We start from the raw sequence: 13,195 nt of genomic DNA on the forward strand, positions 1-13,195 counted from the left end.
AGGCCAATGGAATGGAGCATAGTGAGGAGGAGCTGATGATCCACAGTGTCGAATGCTGCAGAGAGATCCAAGAGAATTAGCATGGAGTAATGACCATTTGATTTAGCTGTTAGCAGATCATTAGAGACTTTAGTGAGGGCAGTTTCAGTGGAGTGTAAAGAGCGGAAACCGGATTAGAGAGGGTCGAGAACAGAGTTTTCTGAGAGATAGCGGATAAGACGGGAGTGGACCAGGCGTTCCAGGAGTTTAGAGATGAAGGGAAGATTAGAGACAGGTCTATAGTTAGCGGCACAGTTTTGGTCGAGGGATGGTTTTTTAAGTAGTGGATGTATGATGGCATGCTTAAATGAGGAGGGAAAAATACCAGAAGAGAGAGAGAGGTTAAATATTTTAGTTAGGTGAAGGGTGACAGCAGGGGAAAGGGACTGGAGGAGATGTGAGGGAAATGGGTCACTGGTGCAAGTAGTTGGGCGAGAAGATGCAAGGAGCCTGCTTACTTCTTCTTCTGTGACTGGTTCAAAATCAGAGAGTGAGTTAGATGCAGTGGGGGAGGGAGGACAGTGCATGGTATGAGGGGATTTGGAGATAATTTCCTGTCGGATCTGGTCAATTTTTTCTTTGAAGTAATTGGCCAGATCGTCAGCTCGGAGCTCTGTGGTTGGGGCCTGTACTCTTGGATTGAGTAGAGAATGAAAAGTGTCAAAGAGACGTTTCGGGTTATTGGACAGTGAGGTGATGAGGGTGTTGAAATAGGTTTGTTTGGAGAGGTGAAGGGCAGTGTTGTATGTTCTAAGCATAAACTTAAAATGGATGAAATCTTCGTGTAGATTGGATTTTCTCCACAGACGTTCGGCGCACCTGGAGCACCGCTGCAGGAAACGTGTTTGCACCGTGTGCCAGGGTTGTCGCCGTCTATGTTGTGGTGTTCTATTTATAGGGGGTGCAGATTCATCCAGGGCACTTTGAAGTGTTTCATTGTAATGCTTCAATGCAGAATCAGGACATGAGAGGGAGGAGATAGGGGCCAATGAAGACTGCAAGTTCTTCAGAAGTTTCTGGGTGTTAATGGCCTGTATGTTTCTATAAGTCTGGACAGTGTGGGTGACCTGAGCAGCCTGGCAGTTCTTTATAGAGAATGAAAGAAGATTGTGGTCAGAGAGCGGGAGAGGGGAGTTTGCAAAATCATCCACTGCACAAAGCCGAGAGAAGACCAAGTCGAGGGAGTTTCCGTCTTCATGCGTTGGAGAATTAGTAAGCTGCGAAAGGCCAAATGAGGAGGTTAGAGATAAAAGGTGAGTAGCAGATGGGGAGAGGGGAAGAGCAATGGGGATGTTGAAATCTCCCATGATGAGGGTAGGGATGTTACAGGAGAGAAAATGTGGAAGCCAAGTGGCAAAATGATCCAGGAACTGATGGGAGGGGCCGGGAGGACGATACACCACCGCCACTTGCATGGAGAAGAGGGTGTAGAGTCTGACGGCATGGACCTCAAAAGAAGGGAAGACAAGTGAGGGTACTTGAGGGATAACCTGAAAGGTACATTTTGGTGATAGGAGCAGACCAACGCCTCCACCAGCTCTATTGTCTGATCTTGGGGTATGAGAGAAGTGTAGCCCCTCGTATGAAAGAGCAGCAGCAGTGGTAGTATCTGACTGCTGGATCCAGGTTTCAGTAAGAGCCAGGAGGTTAAGAGAATTAGAAAGGAAGAAGTCATGAATGAAGGAGAGTTTGTTACACACTGACCCTTATTATTGTGCCGCTCTCCAGCCCTTCAGGAACAATCTGCTTCTGTTACAGTCGAATTTTCCACATGGTGACTCCTTAGTCCAGATACCTGATACCATTTTTCTGCTCCCCTATGTTTTCATGCATAGTTGAGTCATTGGTCTTATTTCCATGTACAAAGTATCCTTTTTGGCAGCAAATTCTTTCATGAAAACCACTTCTGGCCAGACTTCTCCAAAATGTAGATGGTGTAGCTGATCTCACTGGTTGCTTCCAGTTCTGAGTTGATGGCACTGCTGGAAATCTTCCAATTTTGAATGGAAGTATCATGGTGTGTCTGTCATCTGCTCCACGAAGCCTCCTTGACTGACCACTGCGTCTACAAACTTCAACGCAAGTGTAACTAGAAGAATTGATGAAGGCCACGGGTGGTCACCAAATATTGATGGAATTTAGTTTCTCTTGTTCATTCGCTTTGGATTTTGCTAATTAACAAAAGGTAAACTATTAACATTTCTATGTTTTGAAGCATTCTTACTTTACAGCATTTTTCCAAAGGTGCCTAAAACGTGTGCTGTATGTATCATACATTATACCGTGTTGACACATCTATAGCATATAACATGCCTACTGTACATATATACCATATGGTCATCTCTCCTATGGGACCTGCTCCTGCAACGTTTGCACTTGTCCAAAGCTGCTGCTGTATTCATTCTGCATGCGGCACTGGTGATGGGGGAGACGTCAGGATCAGAGGCTTTGGGCGTCGCAAGCTACGGCCAGCTACTGTTTAGGGTTGTTGGGACTTGTAGTGCCATCCAGTCTAGTAGAATAAGAATATGTACTGTCAGCTGGAATAATCAGCTCCTTACCCTGGCCAATTGGACTGCACCACACCCTACAAAAGCTCCCAGCTGCCTCCTAGAAGCTGCCAGATACAGTTCTGCTTGCTTGTGAAGGGGGGACCAGGGCCAGATGCTGTTGGGTCGCCCTCGCACACCCAGGGCAGCGGGGTACTCGGTACCGGGCTGATGTCAGGCGGGCATGTGTCACAGCAGCGGCGACCCGGTCCGTGGCCCTGGGCGCCCAATATCAATGGCGGTGATGTTAATGGTGTTAAAGTTTATTAGAATAGTTTGTGACGCCACCTGTGGTGTTTGGCAAGTAAGGTGTTGAGCCAACGCTGTGTGCAGATCCGCTGGGACTGATGGTGTGGTGCAGCAGAGATGGTGTAGCTCCCCACAGGTGGAGCTGTAGTCCCAGGGCAGTGTAGGTGCAATGGATGAGGAAAGGCACAGAATGGTATGGATGCTGATACTCAGGTGTAACGGTGCGGGAATAGCTAGAGGACACCAGAGTATGCGGTTCCAAGGCTTTACTCACTGTTTGCAGTTCACACCACTGTCTGCCTCCGTACTGTGTTCTCCAGGTCAGGGCCCCAGCCAACCTCCAGGCAGGATAGGATTCTCCCTTCCACACTCCGCCAACATGTACCTTGCTGAACGACTCCTCCCATGCGCCTTTAGGTGCGAAGCACTCCAGTACTTAGTTACCCTGGAATGCCTCTCTCTAGGTGTTCCAAGTCTTTGCTTGTATGACAGACAGCTGTAGCCTGCTTCGGGGACTCCTCTCTGCGTCCCAGCTCTCTATTCAGTTGCTGTTGTGTCCCAAGTCTATGATGGGAGCAAGGCGTTAGTGGCTCACTACTCCTCCTGTGTCTGTTGCCGAACATAAAGATCCAATCAACCTCGGGGACCGGGCCCCGGCCTTTGCGCTCTCTGGACTGGAAGGGTTCTCTATCTTTCTTCAACCAGATTCCCACCGTCCTTCTATTCTCCTTCGTTCCGATCTGTTCTCTCTCTTATGGAAGGTTAGGTTATCAATCTTATCAGTCTCTTTCTCTGGTCTTTCTCGTGCCAGCAGCCCAGATCACTGGGACCTGCTGCAGCACGTCCCTCAGACACCCATCTTCTCTCTTCTCTCTCCTCTAACCAACAACAACTTTCACTCTTCCCACTCTTTTATATCATCTCACTCCACCCGCCTCCCAGCACATCTCGTGTTACGAAGAAGGGTTCCACGAGGGGTGCTCTGCTACCCCCAGCCTGAAGCTGTTAGGTGGCCCCACTGAACTATCCTGTGTGTGGAATGCAGGTGTGGAGCGTGGAAAGGAGTTCCCACCCTACCTGGATGGTGGGGCACTACACCTTAGGAGAAGGTGCAGTACCTCTGTGGCGACTGAAGCCTCAGGGGCGCCACACTGTAGTATTCGTCCTGTACTCACATGTCATTCGGGGGTCCTTGTTACCTCCCCATCCATACAGCTGCACACGTAACAGGAGACCTTGGGTCTGCTTCAACAAGATCAGGTACATTCGGCTGTGGCATACAGTATGGGACAGAGTCCACTTTGATATTCCCTTTGCCTGGTATGTGTGATGGCCATCTGCGAATCTGGGCTGCAGTAGGAACAGCACCCTGAGTAACCCCAAGACCCTTAACCCCTATACAGGGATCTGGAATTGTAGCAAGGCCCAGGAGGTAGCTGTCTGGTGGAGCAGTGGACCAGAGCAGGACGGCTGCCAAAGGGTTAAAATTAAAACCCGTAATCGTGGTCAGGAGGCAGGAGTCGGAGGCCGGAGGGCAGCAGAGGTGCAAAATCAGTAGGCAGAAGAAGAGTCAAAAGTCTGGGCCAAGGTCAGTAAAACCAGAAGGGCAGCAAAGGTACAGAATCAGCAGGCAGCAGAAGGGTCAGGAATCCAAGCGAAGGTCAGCGTCAAAAAATCGGAAGAGAGGCAGGGGTGCAAAAACGGCAGCCAATAGAGTGGTCAGAAATCCAGGCTGAGGTCAGAGTTAACTATAGCAATTCACACAGTAACACGCAGGGGAACCAAGAATATATCCGGCGGCTTGCAAGACCCGTCCCAAGGTATTTGAGGGATCAGGTCTTCCCTCACAGGTTGCCAGACTGATGATGTAATTAGGACCGCCCCCAGGACCAGGCCAGATGGTGATGCAGTAAGCCCTACATGACTGACAGAGGGGCAGAGCCTGCACCCACCAGATGCCTGCACAGGAGCCTCTTCTCCGTCACCACCCTCACCCAGGGGTGAACCACGGCGTCTCCCAGTGGCCGAGGCAGGAACAGCCGTCCCCGAGTCCGACGGCGACGGTCCGGTGCCTCCTAGTGGCCGAGACCGGAACAGCAGGCCCCGAGTCTGGCGGCGACGTGCCAGTCCGGCGCCTCCTAGTGGCCGAAGCCAGACCAGCAGGCCCCGAGTCTGGCGGCGACGTGCCAGTCCGGCCCCTCCTAGTGGCTGAAGTCAGAACAGCAGGCCCCGAGTCTGGCGGCGACGTGCCAGTGCGGCCCCTCCTAGTGGCCGAAGCCGGAACAGCAGGCCCTGAGTCTGACAGCGACAGGACAGTATGCTAACAGTTTTTGCCTCCGTTCTGCCCAACCGGACTCCGCCTCAACAGCTCCTGTTGGTACCAGGGACTCCCTGTTCAGTGACCCAGCTATTCTGAGGCTTGCCACCGTTTCCCATAACTCTTCCCCAACCTGTTCCCTTCTCTTTGGAAAGAACGAGACATGCACTTCAATGCCTCTTCTGGGCCATAGTCCCCGGACCGGGGATATTTGTTAGCCTCTCGATGTGCTCTCTTGCTGGCTTGAAGCTTGGTACTTTTAGGACCCATCGCAGCTTTTACTTGAACTTGAACCCTCACAGTGTCCAAGACTCTCAGCGACTGAACTCTCTCTGAACTTGACTGACTAGGAGCAGGAAGTGCTTTTCCTTCTAATCTGATCTAACCCCTTCCCATATGTGCGCTAATCCCAAATGTTAACTATACCTTACCCAAATTGCTGCAAATATATCCCTATGCCTTGTAATGGTTCCCTTATGGACAGACTTCCCGAATCCCCGGGAACTGCTGTGAGTTAGAAACTCCAGGAAAACGGAGACACAAAACAACCATGAGGATAAAATCCAAAAACTTTTTAAAACATCTAACCATACAAAAATTCATATTCATTACTGTTTGCATTAACTTTCCTTGACTCAGTATCTCCTTCTAAACCCCTACACTTGGTTCACACACCTTGATTTTCAGTTTCTATTTTCTTGTGGATTTTCTGGTTTATGATCTCAACTGGTTTACTGACCATTATCTTGTCTCTTTCTCTTTACTTTTTTTTCCTTCCTGGTTCTGATCTGGTAACTGACTGTCGCAAAAACACAGCTGGGGAATCACAGCAGATCTTATGGGTCATAGCAATAGTCAAGAACCAACACTCAGCCGCCTCCAATAGTCAGGACAATTATGCAATTGACTGACGAGTGATGGACGAGACCGCAGCTGTTTTCACCACTAGCACGGTTAATGGGATCTGACAGTGAATGTATGGTTTATACACATCGAATTCAAACACATGGAAAATATACATATACCCCAGAATGGTCACTGCCATCTCCACAATAACAAAAAGAACCACTAGCTGCCACCACCAATAGTTTATACAGGTTGATTGGACACCCGTTACAGGTAACATATGGCTTCAGGGGTGCGGTTTACAGAACAAGAGGAACAGAACCATTCATATATTTGATCCAAAAAAGTAGGCAGTGTTTATAAAAAATATACAAAGATGTTACAAAATGCACAAAGCAATGCTGCATATACAATTTCAGTACATAGAATAAAAAGGAATAATCGAATAAGAGGACTAAATGTGTCATTTGTGTCCCTCCGTTTAGGGAATTGTTACAAAACCACAGCGAACGGTATCTTCCAGGACTGACAATGACATCGGACTCAAACTCTGACTTTATTGAATGCTGCATTTTTTTCTTTTTGCACGGAAATCCTGCAGTTTAACTGTCCAAGTAAAGTGGATGTTATTCCATGAAAACTGCGCACCCGGTGGTCTAAAGACGCTGCCGAACTGTGATTTTGGTGCTTTTTTCTCTCTTGTCTAAAAAAACTGCAGATACTTTTTTTTAAAGTGCAGAATCAAAGCTTTTCTGCACAATAAAAAACCACAAATGCAACTTCACATCTGCACCAAAACCGCATCAAATAATGGGAAAAGGGCAGAACAAAAAGGCAATAGTCAAAGAAGATTGTTATTACATACTTTGGTGAGTTAATCTGCAAAAAAACCCACAGTATTTATGCACTGTGTGGACACAGCCTTGCATACAGAAAAAAGCCAGGTATGATATAGTGAAGCTTACATAAAAATTAGAAAGTTCTGGCGGCTCCGACTGTGAATGAATTAAACAAAAATAGATCCACAGGTCCACTCTGCTCTGACTAATCAAAAGCCGCGCCGGAGATGCCGGGAGGTTAGGGATTCGGGCCTCCCGTCCAGCTGCCAGGTAGCACTGATCTGGACGCTGAATTGGAGTCCTGTGAATCGATCCTCTAGTCCCAACTGTCCTGGATACAGCGGACAGTTCTGGATTTTGGTCTACGCCCTGCAGTCACTATCTTCTGCTGAATGTCCCTCTGTGCCAGCGTCCCTCTGACAACTCCTCCGGCTGGGGGAGAAAATAATAGTAAATGGGAGTGGGGTGTGGCAAGGGGCGTGACCAAAATGTTTCCGAGGAAGGCTAGGCATGATTTCTCTTTTTATTCTTCAAAAGTTGGGAGGTATTTGAAAGGTTATGGATTTCTGGTCTTTTATAAGATATATTATGCTCCTGTGTTCTTTATAAGAGAGGTGCTGCCAGACTCTGGTTTCCAGACTCCTCTGTGCCCATCTCCTTTAGACTCATTTGTCTCCTCCTCCTCCGACTTCTCAGTCCTCTTCCAGACTTCTTTGTCCTGATCCAAACTCCTCTGTCCTCCTCCAGATCTCTATGTCCCCTCCTCTTCCAGGCTACTGTCATCCTCTATTTTCCTCCAGAGTCCTTTATCCTCCTCCAGATTCCTCTGTCCTGCCCTCTTGCACATTCCTTTGCCCCCTCATTTTCCAGACTCCTCTTTCCCCTCCTCTTCCAGACTCCACTCTTTTTCCAGACTTCACTGACCCCTACTCTTCCAGGCTCCTCTGTCCTCTTGTGTTTCAGACTCCTCTGTCCCCTCCTCTTCCAGACTTCTCTGTCTCCCCTTATTTTAGAAGTCTCCAGGAATTGCAGGAACCGATAGCTTTCAATGGCGGCTGTGAAGAAATGGAGGTGTTGCCCACACTTCCCCTTGAAGATATGTGAAGTGATGTAATATTATATGGTATTTGGAATGTTTAATGTTTTATATTGACAGTAATAGGGTGTGTTCTGCCCAACCACAGGTACAGTGCCTTGCAAATGTATTCAGCCCCCTGGAACTTTTCAACCTTTCCCCACATATCATTTTTCAAACATAAAGATACCAAATGTAAATTTTTGGTGAAGAATCAACAAGTGGGACACAATTGTGAAGTTGCTTGAAATTTATTGGTTATTTAAAATTTTTTTGGAAATTCAAAAACTGAAAAGTGGGGCGTGCAATATTATTCGACCCCTTTACTTTCAGTGCAGCAAACTCACTCCAGAAGTTTGTGGCGCCCCTGAGGCTCAGTCGCCACAGAGGTACTGCACCTTCTCCTAAGGTGTAGTGCCCCACCGCCTGGGTAAGTAGGGAACTCCTTTCCACACTCCAACACCTGCACCCCACACACAGGATAATTCAGCACTGATCACACTGCAGCTTATTATTATTATTATTATTATTATTTATTGTTATAGCGCCATTTATTCCATGGCGCTTTACATGTGAGGGGGGTATACATAAAAACAAGTACAATAATCTTAAACAATACAAGTCATAACTGGTACAGGAGGAGAGAGGACCCTCCCGCGAGGGCTCACAATCTTCAAGGGATGGGTGATAATACAGTAGGCGAGGGTAGAGCTGGTCGTGCAGCAGTTTGGTCGATCGGTGGTTACTGCAGGTTATAGGCTTGTCGGAAGAGGTGGGTCTTCAGGCTCTTTTTGAAGGTTTCGATGGTAGGTGAGAGTCTGATATGTTGTGGTAGAGAGTTCCAGAGTAGGGGTGATGCGCGAGAGAAATCTTGTATGTGATTGTGGGAAGAGGAGATAAGAGGGGAGTAGAGAAGGAGATCTTGTGAGGATCGGAGGTTGCGTGCAGGAAAGTACCGGGAGACAAGGTCACAGATGTATGGAGGAGACAAGTTGTGGATGGCTTTGTATGTCATGGTTAGGGTTTTGTAATGGAGTCTCTGGGCAATTGGGAGCCAGTGAAGGGACCTGAGCCAGCTGGCACGGGAAAGAGCCAGCTGGCACGGGAAAGAGAAGAGAAGGAGAAAGACGTAGACCTGCAACCTAAGCTTCCATAAGAGAGAGAAGGAACAGCGCGGAACGAAGGAGTAGGAGAACAGAGAGGAGTTGTGGGATGGAAGAGGAACCCTGCCTATAGGTTCTCAACGCAAGGCCGGGGCCCGGTCCCCGAGGTTGTATGGACACTTATGGTTCTGCAGCAGACACCGGTGGAGTAGTTGGCTGTAAATGCACTACTCCTATCTGAGACTTGGGACACAACAGCAACACGGATAGAGAGCCGGGATCCAGGAGGTCCCTGATCGGGCTACAGCTGTCTGTCATACAAGTAAGGTTCTAGGAACATCTGACAGGAGGAACTTCAGAGTAACCACGGTACTGGAGTTCTTCACACTAAAAGGCGCAATAGAGGAGTCGTTCAGGAAAGGCACATGTTGGCGGAGTGTTGGAGAGGAGAACCCTGACTTGCCTGGGAAGTTGATTGAGTCTCTACCTCGGAGGACACGGCATGGAGGCAAGCACCAGTGGGGACCACGAACTGTGAGTAAAGCTTTGAAACTGCAAGCCCTGGTGTCCTCCATTCATTCGCCGCTAACACCTTCAGCACCGCTACATCTGGGTACCAGCATCTATACCATTCTGTGCCTCTCCTCATCCATTGCACCTACACTGCCCTGGGACTACAGCTCCACCTGTGGGGAGCTACACCATCTTTGCTGCACCACACCATCAGTCTCAGTGGATCTGCATGCAGCGTTGGCTCAACATCTTACTTGCCAAACACCACGGGTGGCGTCACGAACTATCCATATAAACTATACTATTAACATCACCGCCATTGATATTGGGCGCCCAGGGCCACGGACCGGGTCAATGCTGCTGTGACACATCCCCCTGACACCGGCTCCGTACCGGGTACCCCGCTGCCCTGGGTGTGAGGGCGACCCAAGTTCATTGTGGATCTCTGAATAATCGAATGTTGTCCTAAATGACTAATGATGATAAATATAATCCACCTGTGTGTAATCAAGTCTCTGTATAAATGCACCTGCTCTGTGATAGTCTCAGGGTTCTGTTTGAAGCACAGAGAGCATCATGAAGACCAAGGAACACTACAGGCAGGTCCGTGATACTGTTGTGGAGAAGTTTAAAGCTGGATTTGGATACAAAATGATTTCCAAAACTTTAAACATCCCAAGGAGCACTGTGCAAGCGATCATATTGAAATGGAAGGAGTATCATACCACTGCAAATCTACCAAGACCCCGCCGTCCCTCTAAACTTTCATCTCAAACAAGGAGAAGACTGATTAGAGATGCAGCCAAGAGGCCCATGATCACTCTGGATGAACTGCAGAGATCTACAGCTGAGGTGGGACAGTCTGTCCATAGGACAACAATCAGTCGTACACTCCACAAATCTGGCCTTTATGGAAGAGTGGCAAGAAGAAAGCCATTTCTCAAAGATATCCATAAAAAGTGTCATTTAAAGTTTGCAACAAGCCACCAGGGAGACACAGCAAACATGTGGAAGAAGGTGCTCTGGTCAGATGAAACCAAAATCGAACTTTCTGGCAACAATGCCAAACGATATGTTTGGCGTAAAGGCAACACAGCTCATCACCCTGAACACACCATCCCCACTGTCAAACATGGTGGTGGCAGCATCATGGTTTGGGCCTGCTTTTCTTCAGCAGGGACAGGGAAGATGGTTAAAATTGATGGGAAGATGGATGGAGCCGAATACAGGACCATTCTTGAAGAAAACCTGTTGGGAGTCTGCAAAGACCTGAGACTGGGACGGAGATTTGTCTTCCAACAAGACAATGATCCCAAACATAAAGCAAAATCTACAATGGAATGGTTCACAAATAAACGTATCCAGGTGTTAGAATGGTCAAGTCAAAGTCCAGACCTGAATCCAATCGAGAATCTGTGGAAAGAGCTGAAAACTGCTGTTCACAAGCGATCTCCATCCAACCTCACTGAGCTCGAGCTGTTTGCCAAAGAAGAATGGGCAAGAATTTCAGTCTCTCGATGTACAAAACTGATAGAGACATACCCCAAGCGACTGCAGCTGTAATCGCAGCAAAAGGTTGGCGCAACAAAGTATTAAGTTACAGGGGCCGAATAATATTGCACGCCCCACTTTTCAGTTTTTGAATTTCCACAAAAATGTAAAATAACCAATAAATTTTGTTCAACTTCACAATTGTGTCCCACTTGTTGATTATTCACCAAAAATTTATATTTGGTAACTTTATGTTTGAAGCATGATATGTGGGAAAAGGTTGAAAAGTTCCAGGGGGCCGAATACTTTCACAAGGCACTGTAGTTGACAGAGATAGAGTTAATAGTTGGGACTAGCCCAGAGTGGGAAGGCTAAGTGTGAATACAGTGGAGTTAGAAAGGGATGAGCCTGCAGCAGTAGCAGACCTCCAACTAGCTGAGTAGCAGAACTGCATGCAGTGGGTGTATTTGTTGCAAGACAAGAAGGAGATGACTGAGGCAGGTAGTAAGCTCCTACGGGAGAAGCGACAAAGAGAAGGAAGTGATTAGTGTTCTGGATCGGTCCAGATGACAAAAAGGGAGTAGTATCGGGACCTGGGGCAGGAAGCCTAACGGGACAGTACAGAGTTGTCCGTCAGTCAGGTAACAGGATGGAAGAGGAAGGATAAATGAGACGATGAGGAAAGGCCCCGTGAGGTGGTGCAGAGGCGTCAATAGAGCGTAAAGCTAAGTATCGGCCATATTGGCAGAGAAAACTCCCCTAAGGGGAGACGGACGCAGAACCATGGGTGGAAGTATATTTTGCTTTCTGGACTGTAGTGCAGATATCGGGGACGAGGAGGCTTCCGGGATAATGTGCTGGGCTGTGCTGAGGCAGAAGAGCTAAGCGAAGTAGAAAGCGAGAGCGACTCCTGGAAAGAGAAGGGAAAGTGTGTGATGACCTCCATGTCAAAACAGCAATGACTATGAAGATGAATGCCTACGGCTGGTTTCACATTCGCGCTTTTTAAGCGCACGCACGGCCGGGGGTAGCTCCGCCCCCGAGCCGGCTCTCTGCCCGGCGTGCCCGCCCCTTCCTTGTAGCGCCGCCTCCTAGCGCACAGCGGCGCCTGCGATCGGTGCACCCTATCTTTAGCATAGGGTGCGCAGATCGTGTGCAGGCCGTGCGCTAGTTGCGCTTTGACCTGCGCTGCGCACTTTTGACGGTGCGCCGTGCGCGCCAAAATCAAACTTTTCGGATTTTGGCGCGCACGGCGCACCGTCAAAAGTGCGCAGCGCAGGTCAAAGCGCAACTAGCGCACGGCCTGCGCACGATCTGCGCACCCTATGCTAAAGATAGGGTGCGCCGATCGCAGGCGCCGCTGTGCGCTAGGAGGCGGCGCTACAAGGAAGGGGCGGGCACGCCGGGCAGAGAGCCGGCTCGGGGGCGGAGCTACCCCCGGCCGTGCGTGCGCTTAAAAAGCGCGAATGTGAAACCAGCCTACCATCTGCTGTACAAAGTTCCTCATAAGTTATTCTTCAGTAAATATACGCTTATTTATGAGCTATGGTCTACCTCACTGAACTCTGGAACATCTGGTCCTGGCCGGCTGAATCCACCGGCGTATCGTTGTGGACATGCGCACGCCTGCGTTTAAAATCGCATGCGTTTTAAGAGTTAACATGGCTAGAAAGTAGTTAGAACGCATGCGCCAAAAAAAAGCAAACGCGTGCAAAACGCATGATACGTCTTTTGCATGCGTTTCTATTGCGCACGAAGCGCGGCGCTAAAAAACGCTAATGTGAAAGTAGCCTAAGAAGAAGGGAAAAGGCAACCGCCTCGCTCTAGGTTACATAGTCAGGGGCGAACTGAAGGCCCCTGTGACTGGGCTTCATAGGAGATCAGAAATGTTACTGTATACTGCAATACTCTAATCTTGCAGTATATATTAGATGAGCTGGTCCCTCCAATGGGCTAAAACGTAAAGTAAAAATTAATTTAAAAAAAATATAATAATGTTGTTTTCATTCCATGGTGCTGTAGATGAGAAGGAGTTACTTACTGTTTTTCAATAAAAAAAAATATATATATATAAACTTTTTTGGCATCATTGTTTCTCTAAGAAGTCTGATGCCCGAAAATAGATTGAAACTCCTGAATTGTCTTTTTCAGTCAATGCACTTCTCCCAAAAGAT

Source organism: Dendrobates tinctorius, unplaced genomic scaffold, assembly GCF_039654945.1.
Source record: "Dendrobates tinctorius isolate UK_male_01 unplaced genomic scaffold, ASM3965494v1 ptg000054l, whole genome shotgun sequence".
NCBI classification, from domain to species: Eukaryota; Metazoa; Chordata; class Amphibia; order Anura; family Dendrobatidae; genus Dendrobates; species Dendrobates tinctorius.